We start from the raw sequence: 12,054 nt of genomic DNA, 5'->3' as shown, positions 1-12,054 counted from the left end.
TATGACTATGATTTTTCATTCTGTAGGCATAATATTATGCGATAACCAAATAATTAATTGCATTGTGTGTATTGAGATTTAAGTATGCTGAGCTAGGATCATCAAATAAATTTACAATTGTAATAGGACAACAGGAGAGGTTCCATAGAATTTACAGCACCAAAACAAGCCACTTGTTCAAACTGGTCTATGCTGGTGTTTATGCTCCACATGAGTCTCCTCCCATGCTGCTTCATCTAACCATATCAGCATAACTTTCTATTCCTTTCTCCTTCATGTACTTATCTAGCTTTCCCTGAATTGCATCTATGCTATTTGTCTCAACAGCTCCATGTGGTAGCAAGTTCCACATTCTAACCACTCTCTGGGAGTAGGAATTTCACCTGAATTCCTTATTGGATTTAGTAGTGCTTATCTTATATTTATGATCCCTAGTTTTGGATTCCCCTACAAGTGGAAACATGTTCTCTACCTTCACTTTATCAAGCTCCTTCATAACTTTAAAGATCTGTATAGGCCAAGCCTCAGCTTTTTCTTTTCTAGAGAAAAGAGCCCCAGCTTATTCAGTCTTGCCTGATAGCTATAACCTCTCCCTTCAGGTCCATCAATTGTAGCCAGATTTTCTCTAGCAATGGTTTCTCTCACACCCTTGCACCATCATAATAGCAATTACATATAACAACTCTGAATTTCAACAAGGATCCATCCACGGTCCCCTTCTTTTCCAGCCACATGCTGTCCCCTGGCAATATCATCTGCATAGTGTGTCCATTTCCACAATGATATCCACCTCCATCTCTCCATCCTCTCACAACCTTCTACTGTCTATGCTGACCAAGATATAATTTCAGATGAGTCTCAACTTCCTGCAGTTAAACTATGGGAATTGAACACCAATATTTGACTGTATCCTAGCACTTTTGCAGTATACATAAACTTTCATTGTACGGGAGCTCAGTATGAATTTACATCTGATTTAACCCCCACCCCGATGCCAGCCTCCGCGACCATCCCTGACAATTCCTGTCCTGGTCACCATTACACAGCCAGGTCATCACCCCCAGTAGTCACCATTGTCTCCCAATCGCTCCCCTTCTCAGTTACTCCCATCTCCCAGTCCCCTTTAAGTACTTAACTGAAGGCCACTGTCAGCGACACAGTGGCCCGATCTTTCAGCTAACTGGAGATGCCCATTAGTTGTCCACAAATCATCACTTCACAATCACAGTAAACCGAACAGAGTAGGTGAAGCAGACAATGTTTAGGGCACCTTTTTTTAGCTAATTCCTCATGCCATAGAGGTGAGCAGTGAAATCCTGAAGTCAGCTGCTCAGTCACTCAGGGGCTGCTGAAGTCAATGCCATTTCTGGTGAAATCCGACCCTTTGGTTTGAGCCACCTGTGTGCAGGATTGTGACTACAGCCTCCAGTCATAGAGTCATAGAGTAATTAAAGCACAGAAGGAGGTCATTTGGCCCATTGAGTCCACACCAGCTCTCTGTAGAGCAATCTAATCAGTCCCACTCCCACAATCTATCCCCGTAGCCCTGCAAGTTTATTTCCCTCAAGTGCTCATCCAATTTCCTTTTGAAATCATTGATTGCCTTCACTTCCACCACCCTTGTAGATAGTGAGTTCCAGGTCATTATAACCTATAAAATTCTAACAGGACTTGACAGGGTAGATGCAGGAAGGATGTTCCTGATGGTGGGGGAGTCCAGAACCAGGGGTCATAGTCTAAGGATACGGGGTAAACCTTTCATGAATGAGATGAGGAGAAATTTCTTCACCCAGAGAGTGGTGAACATGTGGAATTCGCTACCACAGAAAGCAGTTGAGGCCAAAACATTGTATGTTTTCAAGAAGGAGTTAGATATAGCTCTTGGGTCTAAAGGGATCAAAGGATATGGGGTGAAAGTGGGAACAGGCTACTGAGTTGGATGATCAGCCATGATCATAATGAATGGCGGAGCAGGCTCGAAGGGCTAAATGGCCTACTCCTGCTCCTATTTTCGATGTTTCTATGTTTCTATATTATCACTCGCTGCAGAAAATAGTTCTTCCTCACCTTCCCCCGCATCTCTTGCCCAAAACCTTAAATCTGTATCCCCTAGTCCTTGTACCATAAATTAATGGGAATAGCTCTTTATTGTCTACCCTATCTAAACCTGTCATAATCTTGTTCACCTCTGTCAAATCTTCCCTCAATTTCCTTTGCTCCAAGGCGAAGAAACTCATCTTCTCCAACCTAACCTTGTAAACAAAATCCCCCATCCCTGGAATCATTCTAGTAAGTCTCCTCTACATCCTCTCAAGGACCCTCACATCCTTCCTGAAGTGTGGTGACCAGAACTAGATGCAATACTCTAGTCATGGCCTAACCAGAGCTTTATAAAGGTTCAGCATAACTTCCATGCTTTTGTACTCAATGCCTCCATTTATGAAGCCCAAGATCCAACATACTTTGCTCACTACTCTCTCAATATATCCTGCCACCTTCAAAGCTCGATGCACATTCACCTCCAGGTGCCTCTGTCCCTGCACACTCTTTAGAACTGTGCCATTAAGTCTATATTGCCTCTCCCAATCCCTTCTGCCAAAATGCATCATCTCACACTATCCTCACTTGCTGCTTCATTGCTCACCCCTGCCACAGGACTTGAAGGCTGTATGATAATGAATTGGTGGATGATATCATGACTTGAGCATGAAATAGATTATAGTGAGGGAGAGTTATGCTGCATCAACCTCACTCTCTCGTCTAGGCACATCTGAATCCAGTGGCAAGACAAAGTTGAGACAATTGGAGATAATTCTGGATGCAGTGGATAATCTTGATACCTTGGGTGCCTGACCATGCTCCTTGCACTCTTTGCTCTCCACAATGTTTAGCTTAGTTGCCATTATGGCCGTTTAATTTGTACTGAACTCTTCCGCCCACTCCACTAGATAAGACTTTGCATGCCAGGATAGGCAAATCCTAACTCACCGATAGGAAGACACATCGGCTACCCTCACCTGGTTTTGCCCACCCGTTGAGATGGTTTTCCAGGGTGTGGCTGCTGTCGCATGCAAACAACTACTTGGAGCCACAGATGTGAGCTGGGTGGCAGTGAGGACCAACGAAAGCTAAACCACTGTGAAGTGTGTGACAAGTCCCCACATTTCAGAGGTACTGTTCCTCCTTGTGGAATTATGGGTTCTGTATCTAATTCTTCTGTGGTTGATGTTCCAGCAAATTCAATATGTGGCTTTGTGAAGGATCATTCCATTGAAGGGCACTACCAGGTTTGTGGAATCTATATAATAGGATATAGAAAATAATAATGTTACCATATATCCTATTTTTAATAGCCAGCAGCTGACTCTTATTAGTCGTAATTAACAAATCTAGACTCTTGACCTTTATTTTCTCCTCACCTCTTTTCTCAGTCAGTCCTGTAAATGGGCTTTCTTTGTTTCCTATAAAAGTTCTGATGAACAGTCTGAACATAAGATATTCACCTGATTTCTCTATTTAGATGCTAACTCAGTGGTTGAGTACTTCCAGCAATGGAACTATTCAGATTGGAGAGAAATGTTGCGAGATAGATTGGTCCACTGAACATACCTTACAAGCTATAAGACCGGTCAGCCCACAATTGGATTTTGTTTGTTCAGATACCAGTTAAGGTTATTTCTAGCCTTCACTTTGTTTGCTATAGATATATAGCCATTACAATGCACAGTGGCGCAGTAGTTAGCACCGCAGCTTCACAGCTCCACTGACCTGGGTTTGGTTCTAGGCACTGCCTGTGTGGAGTTTGCAAGTTCTCTCTGTGACTGTGTGGGTCACCTCCAGGTGCTCTGGTTTCCTCCTATATGCCAAAGACTTGTGGGTTGATAGGTAAATTGGCCATCGTAAATTGTCCCTAGTGTAGGTAGGTGGTATGAGAATTGAGGGAAGGAGGGGATGTGAGAGGGATATGGGATTAATGTAGGATTAGTATAAATGGGTGATTGATAGTTGGTGTGGACTCGTTGAGCTGAAGGGCCTGTTTCAGTGCTGTATCTCTCTATGACTCTAACCTTGAACAAGTGATCATCCATCCAGATGTCACCATATTATAATCACTTTACTCTGGTGATTATTACTTTTTAATCACTAAACCTCAGCAATCTTTCACCAAAGCTACAAAATATTTATCAATATGAAGAGATCTATGTATATCACATTAATGTAAATTAATATATGGTCATGTCATGAATATTCTTTTAGAAAAGGTAAAAATCTTCAACCTGTAAGACAAGATAATAAAAGTTTTAATTTACAAGACAGTTCATTGCACACTCCCTTGATGACTTTTACATTAATTCCACAAAACTAACACTGACGGAACAAGATTTAGAGTAGTGATTGACAATACAGATTTCTGTCAGAAGGATCAAGACAGTCAAAATGAATGCTCTCCAAACACTATTATTTTTCTTCCATGCTTCTTCATATTTTTCTTGTTCAGACTATCTACTTATACAGAATCACAAAATTAATGTGAAAAATGTATGAGCTAAGCTAAAACTTGATGGAATTTGGGGGCTGTGATCCAAAGGAGAGCAAGGATAGTGTTCCCTATTCTTAGCTTTCACTATATTGTGCACCAGATCCTGCAACTATCCAACTGTCCCTGGCCAAGATCATTATTTCCTGTATTTTCTTCACAGCTCACTTGTTCTATATAAATGTCCAGTTGGATAAAACCTGACTCAGTTCATTTCTTCTGTCACTCTGCTTTTCAGAAACAGCAAAAAGAACTGGAACTCAACATTGTGTATATTTTCAAAAGCAAAATACTGCAGATGCTGGAACTCTGAAATCAAAACAGAAAATGCTGGAAATGCTCAGCAAATGAGACAGCAACTGTGCAGAGAGAAGCAATGTTAACGTTTCAGATCTGTCATCTTTCATCTGATCAAATCCCTCATGGCCTCATCCTTCTTTATCCTTGTAATCCTAATTCTGGCCTATTGAGCATCCCTGATTTTAATCACTCCACCATTGGTGGCTGGGCCTTCAGCGGCTAAGGCCCTAAGCTCTAGAATTCTCTCCCTAAACCTCGTCACCTCTCTACTTCCCTTTCTTTCTTTAAGACGCTTCTTGATCAAACTTTTGGTCTTCTGCCCTAACATCTATTGTGTGCTCAGTGTCAAATGTTATTTTGTAATGCTCCTGTGAAGTGCCTTGGGAGCTTTTACTATGTTAAAGATATGAGAAATACAAGTTGTTGTTGTACAATCTAGTTGATGCCTCTCCTCGAGTGATTTACAGGTAGACAGATCAATCTGATAGTATATTTTAGACTGTGCAGTGGTCGGCATGTATTCAATTCCCAGAGTGGGTGGTTTTATGAGTATGGCTGTGTTCTCTAACAGCCCAGAAAGAATGACATGTTGACCTTCAGGGTCTGATCTTCAAGTTCTGTAGGCAGAATCTTCTGGACATAGTCTCTGCTGGAAATATGGGTTGGGAACCCAATTTCCTAATTGACAGGCTTTGCCGAGTCTCTTTCCCAGAGCAATAGCATTAGCAGCCCACCTCCGGCTCCCTGACCACTAAGGGAAAGCAGGTGAGATGACGTGTCCATTCAGTCAAAGGAAGGATTTCTATTTAAAGGGATCATGACAAGGGCTCACCAGTGCTTGGTGTTTTGAGGCTGCAGAAACCGCAGCAATGGAGAGGAGGCCTGGGAAGGCTGTTCCCTAGGTCTCTCACTCTTGCCTGCAGGTCCTGCTGCAGGACCTGAGGGGCTGCAGTGGTGTGGTTTCTGCTCTTGCTCCTCAGCAGAGGTGCAAGCTGGAGCTAAATAAGCTACTCCCATGCCATGTTGAAGGCTGGCAGCGGGGGAGTGCAGCTGAAGGTGAGTGAAGTGATAGACAGGTGAAGTGCCTTTTAAGAAGTTGCCAATCACCTGGCAAGTAGTGATTGCACTCTCTGATAGAAGAAGTGCTGTGAACAGCAGCCTCTCAATGGACATGGCTGGAACTCTTCAGTGTAATTGATCAAAGCCTTCCCAGCTTGTCAGTTTCACTGAAGAAGCTGTTCCCACTGTGCACTCGACCCTGGTTAGGTGCAGACACAGCATGGAACCTGTGCATGGTTGGGAAAGAAGGAAAGTAGGCTTAAAAAGGCTCTGAATTGCCTTTTAATTTAATTAGCTCAATTACTTTCCCACCAGACTCAACGGGGTTTCATGTTGGACTTGGAATCTGCCCCTGGGAAAGCCAGAGAAGAGCGGGATGATGCTCGGATCCCGACCCAACATCAATTTCAGAGGATTTAACTTCCCATGTGCACAAAACCTTGCCTCCATTTGGCTGGGAAAGTTCTGCCCTGTGGGCTGAATTTTCAAGCCCCACCATGCGGGGGATCAGAGGCGAATGCAACCCGCACCAGCACCAGCTGGCATTCTGGCTTCCCGATGCCCCACACGGCGGCTGGTTGATTAGACTCATTAAGAGCCATGTTAAATACATATTAAAGGAGGCTGACTGGAAAATTCCAGTCGGCCTCCAGTTTCCTGCACCAACGGTGACCAGTTTAGGTGCCTGGAGGTGGGCACCCGATGACAGACTGGGGAACCACAGCTCCAGGCAGGGCCAGAGCCCTTCCCTTCCTGTCTGGGTGTGAGAGCAGTCACTTGCCATCTTGTAGAGGGGCTCCCCTCTCCCTCCTGCCACCGCAGTGGTGGCCTGGCTGCAGGAGCCATTTTTTAATTAAAGATTTAAAAAGTTGGTGAGAGGCCGCCATGTTGAAGCACCCTCCGTGTTACTTACCTGCTATCACAGTCTGTTGCTCCTTTCAAGCTGGAAGGCCTCTGGCCCTCCAGCTATGAGAGCCTGCCCACCACCCTTAATTGGACACAAAACGTGTCTCCATGCCAATTACGGGGGCACCTCTGTGAAAATCCCAATGAGCGACTGTTTCCCCTGGGGGCAAGTTCACGTTCCGGAAACAGTGATGACCTCTGTTTCCCGCTCCCCAAACGGAAAATCCAGCTCTGTGTTTCAGTTTCTCAGATTAGAAGAAAAACTAATTTTACCCTCACTTTAGATTGTAAAGGAAAATAATATCCTGAGCAGCTTCAATTGAAATATAAGCTGAGCAGTAATGTGCTTGTTAAGTGCAAGAAGTCTTTAAATAAATGGACAAATATTAGTACAGCTGCTTAGGGCTAATGAAACTGGAAGGATGCTTTGAAAAGTAATACAAGCTAAGATGGTGTGAATTAGGGATTCATAAACAAGAAGGCAAATTTCAAACATTTAGTGAGGCCTCTTGTAACTTGTAGATAAGTCACCAATCACACTGTGACACAATTTGATGTGATGTCTGTTTTTAGTGTAGGGAATGTGAGGTTGTAAGGAGATCCTTACATAAATAGATTGGAAGAGCAACATTCGAAATTTCATTTTCATTCAAGTACACTTTTAAAAGTCTTTTTTTAAATGATCTAATTGCGACCCGAGAATTGCAAGTTCCGCAACCCACCTGCGTCTGTTTGCAGTATTGATGCTGCAGCATTGCAGTCATTGCTCCACATCTGCTATGTTGTTAATCTGTCACAAGCGATACAACTGCCAAAATCACATTGCAGGCTTGTAAAATAAAAGATTTAGCTCCTTCAAATGCTCAGTCAGTAAAATCAGTGTATCACAGACAGAACATCCCAAGTTCAATCAGTGCTGTGTGTCTGATCTCAGTTGGAATGGCAGAGGAGCACTGCTGTTTTCCTCAGTGCCTTTGAACTACAGAGAGAAAAATCAGCAAGGATTTGTGTGCCTGAACACTGTTCAGTGACTCCTGCTGGAAGGTGTGCATGTGTACACAACACATAAACGCAAGATCAGGGCCAACTGCAATGCCCCCTATAGTTAAATAGCCAGTGAATACTCATGTTTCGAACTCACACATAAGAATGGCTATTTGGGTGAGATATCAGAGGGCACTAGGCACTCGAGAATTATACCCCAGCAGGAGTCAATAACTTATAAAGAGATGGGAGCATTGGTTAAAAAAAAAAATTTACAAAAAACTTAAAACTTTGCAATATCCCAACAGGAAATACGACATAACTGAGACTCTCATAGACTATGGAGAAAATTAGTCCGAAATCGGTTGGATTTGATTTGGAAACCCAACCCCAAGACCTGGCAGAGAGGTAAATCAAAAATTGCAAGCCTTATCTTTGATTTCATAGCAATTACTGTTCCACCGATTATTACAGATTATTGTAAAGCAATCAAAAATCTGATCTTGTTTCTTCAAACATCATCTCCCAAGGTAATATACAAAACATCTTATTTAAGCTGATTATGCCTGATAATCAATGGCTGAACTCACAGATAATCCAAAATTTTAATCAACCATCACTTACAGGGAGAGCAGTAAGTATGGTTTAAGAGGATTTAAAATGGCACGTCATCAGGAGCAATCAAGTTTTTGCTGTGTCTTGTTATGGAAAAGATACTTTTGTTTTGCAAACAAAATTTTTTTTTTGCGTTTCAAAATGTAATTTTGTTCAGAGATACTTCTCTGTCTGGCTAAGGTGAACCTCATTTGAAAACAACATCTTAAAAATACAAATGAACTGCATTAATTTTTCAAGTTATTTCTTGACTAAATTATATTTCTAAATGCATCATTGAACCACATTTTGAAATATAATTATCAACTTTATACGTATTATTTTATATTTATGGGGCCATCTGCAGCAGACTGATAAGGTATTCCACAAAACCAAGCTGTAAAATGGTTGTTATTAATCATTTCAGGTATTTCTCAGCCATTTAAAATGTTAACGGCAACGCAGGTTAAAGTTGAATAATGCTAAAAAAAATGACTTCTTTCTAATTGCTAATTCAATTATAATATCCTATTAATAATCTTTAAAGTCTGTATTAATTAAGCTGGAAATGCATTTTGGGTAGTCAGTTCACTTACAAAACAATTTCATGAAAAAAAACAGTGGTGATATTAAATTGGGTCATAAATTCAGGCAGTCTTACATTGTGGGCTCAACATACTATATTAACCTTCAGACTCCCATCAGCTCCGTGGAGTTCTGCCCTGCATTTTGGGGACTTTTTAAAAAAAGATTTCAGCTCCCTATCTTGAAACTGAAAATTCTCATCAATATTATAGCAATGTAAATATAGCTTAATGCTGTAATACCTTTAGAATATATATTTTAGAACATCACACTTTTTATTATTTAAATACAAAGATATTACATAGTTTTCTCATCTGTATTGTCCCACAGTGTCTTTAGAAACCGAGATCTATGTAAGTGAAATTTGGTCCCTGATTGGGTGGAAACCAGTTTGAGTGGTTGGTTTTCTACACAGTTCAGAGTCTGAGCATTGGAGTTTGACTTGGCTGTGTCATGACAAGTTCAAGCTTTGACATGTTTTTTGACCGATCAAGATAACTTGCTGATAGCCCAAAGGAAATGGTGTGCGCAGGGAACAAGTTTACCAAGGGATGATACAGGCTTAAAATCTGCTGTGTTATTTAACATGCACTGAGTTAAATGCAATGGAACCTTCTTCTATGCAGTAGGCCAAACAGTTGCATAAACCCAGAGAAAGAGGTACCATTGCTTTCAGGGATCGAGATTCAGAGAAAACTCACGTATGGGAGATTTTACACACTACAGTTACACACAAGTGATTTTTAATGTGAAAACAATGTAAGTCTGTGAGAATTTTAATTCTGAAGAAGACTGTCACAAAATAATCATCATCAATGATTTTTCATGTAATGTTAAATTATTCAGAAAAATATACGTTTACATGGCAGGAGAAAGCTAAAATATAACAATCTGAAATTTATCAAAATGTGCAAAAATGTTTTAGCTGGCTTACAAAAAGTAAATGCAGACATAAAACAATGTTTATCCATTTTATTGGTTTAAACTATATAGTGTTAAAGTTACTTAACTGAGTAGCACCTTGAATACGTGTGTTCTAGGGACTCACTCAGTAGTCAGTGGGTTAAATACATTGGGCAGAATTTGATCATAACAGGCCTGCAGGCAGTGCAGGGAGGCTGGTAGTGGGTTGGGAACCCCTTTGTTCTATCAGCGGGCTTTGCCGTGGCTCAACACAGCCACAGTGTTAGCATCCCACTTCCAAGTTTTCTGATCAATCACAGAGTTCGGGCGTAATGAGGATCTGGACTCTGTGAATAAGGGCTCTCTATTTAAAGGGACTCTGGCAGGGGTCAAATGGCTCCAGGAAACTTTACTTGTAAAGGCTGCTGGAGGCAAGGACATGGAAGGAAGACATGGGAAGGCTGCGTCCCTGGTTCTCTGATATTTCCCTGGAGGTTGTGCTGGGGGCAGTGAGGGCCACAAGGGACATGTTCTTTCCTCTGGACCATAGGAAGATACCAACCACCCAAACTAAACAGGCGTGGCTGGAAATAGCAGAGGCTGTCAGAAGCAGGCATGTGGTGCCCAGGACCTGAATATAGTGTCAGAAAAGGTTTAATAATAACCTCATTAGCTCTGGAAAGGTGAGTCATACCACCTTCAGGTGGCATCCATCACTCTCTGACTTCCTTCGTATTCGCCTTCACAGCACTCCTCTGATTGACACACCTTGCAGTTCCACACATTCCTTTGATCACCAGGCAAATCTCCATCTGAACAGCAAACACTCATACTCACCCTCAGCCTATTGCCACCTGACACCCATCCCTCACATTCACCCTCCACAGATGTTCTCATTGTATCCTCAGCACACATTCCACTTCTCACACTCACACTCTCTGCTTTCTTTCATTGCAGGAGAAGAAAGCACACAACATTATGGAGAGGCAGAGAACTGGAGATGGACCATTTTTTATTCTATCACGGGATGTAGGTGTCGCTGGCAAGATCAGCATTTGTTGCCCACCCCCAATTGCCCTACAGCCATAGCCACCCAGACCGCATTGAAGGAGGATGCCTTGTGGTTGGCAGGGTGTCACAGACATTGGGCATAAGCGGTGGAGAGATGGGTGTCACTCACAAACCTGGCGACTGCATTAGATGTCACACTGCCACTTGCCACTTAACAGTGACTCATGTTGAACTAATGTCTCCACTAACTGAACTGTCATGATATGCACTGTGCTGAGTTTGTACCCATTCCCCATGACAACACTAACTCATGTCTTTGATCTCTGACAGGTCCTTCACGGGTGGTGGAGTGTGGTATTGTACTGCGTTCTTAAGTCTTCATTAAATGATGACAGCGGGCTTTATATTCGGATTCAACACAAACACTATTTGCTGTCTTATCTACATTGCATGATCACAGGTCCAGGAATTTTCCTCACTGGTGTGTGTGTGTTCTCTGTAAACCATGTGCTGAGTGTGTCTGTCAAAATGGCATGTCCTTATGTATGTATGATGATGTCATCAGTTGCATCAGTGGCCTGGTCATTTAAAGGTACAGTTACTTAAAGGTGAAGTCATCACTACACTACAGTACACGGAGAAGGGCGAGCACACTGAGGATGCACCATTAGATGAATCATGCACACCCTCCATCAGCGTGGATATATACACCTCAGCGGATGCTGCAGCAGAGATAGCTAGGTTGTCACATAGTGAGGAGCACATCACATGTGAGCAGGAGCAACTGCTTGAGAAAGGTCCGACAGTGGAAAGTCCCTGTTGGAGGGCGTAAAACACTTCAAGCTCTGCTCAGCTGGATGGAGATGCTGAGCCTCGGGGGCCATTCATGAAGAGGGAATTTGTGGAGCAGCAACAAGAAATGTGTGCACACCTGTCAGAATTTCCAAAGGCAGTGGGTGCACTTGAAGAGAGATTGGAGGAGTCCATCTCTAGCATGAATACCATGATATCTAATGCATTGGCGCTGATGTCCATCTCCATTGAAAAAATGGCCACCCTCATGGAGAATCAGAGAATGCATACTGGGCCTCACTAATGGCCTGCACACTCTGTCTGCCAATTTACACAGGACAGAGCAAAGCCTCACCTTGGTGACTGAATGCTTCACTGACATG

Source organism: Heterodontus francisci, chromosome 2 (assembly GCF_036365525.1).
Source record: "Heterodontus francisci isolate sHetFra1 chromosome 2, sHetFra1.hap1, whole genome shotgun sequence".
NCBI classification, from domain to species: domain Eukaryota; kingdom Metazoa; phylum Chordata; class Chondrichthyes; order Heterodontiformes; family Heterodontidae; genus Heterodontus; species Heterodontus francisci.
Note: the sequence above shows the minus strand (reverse complement) of the source record.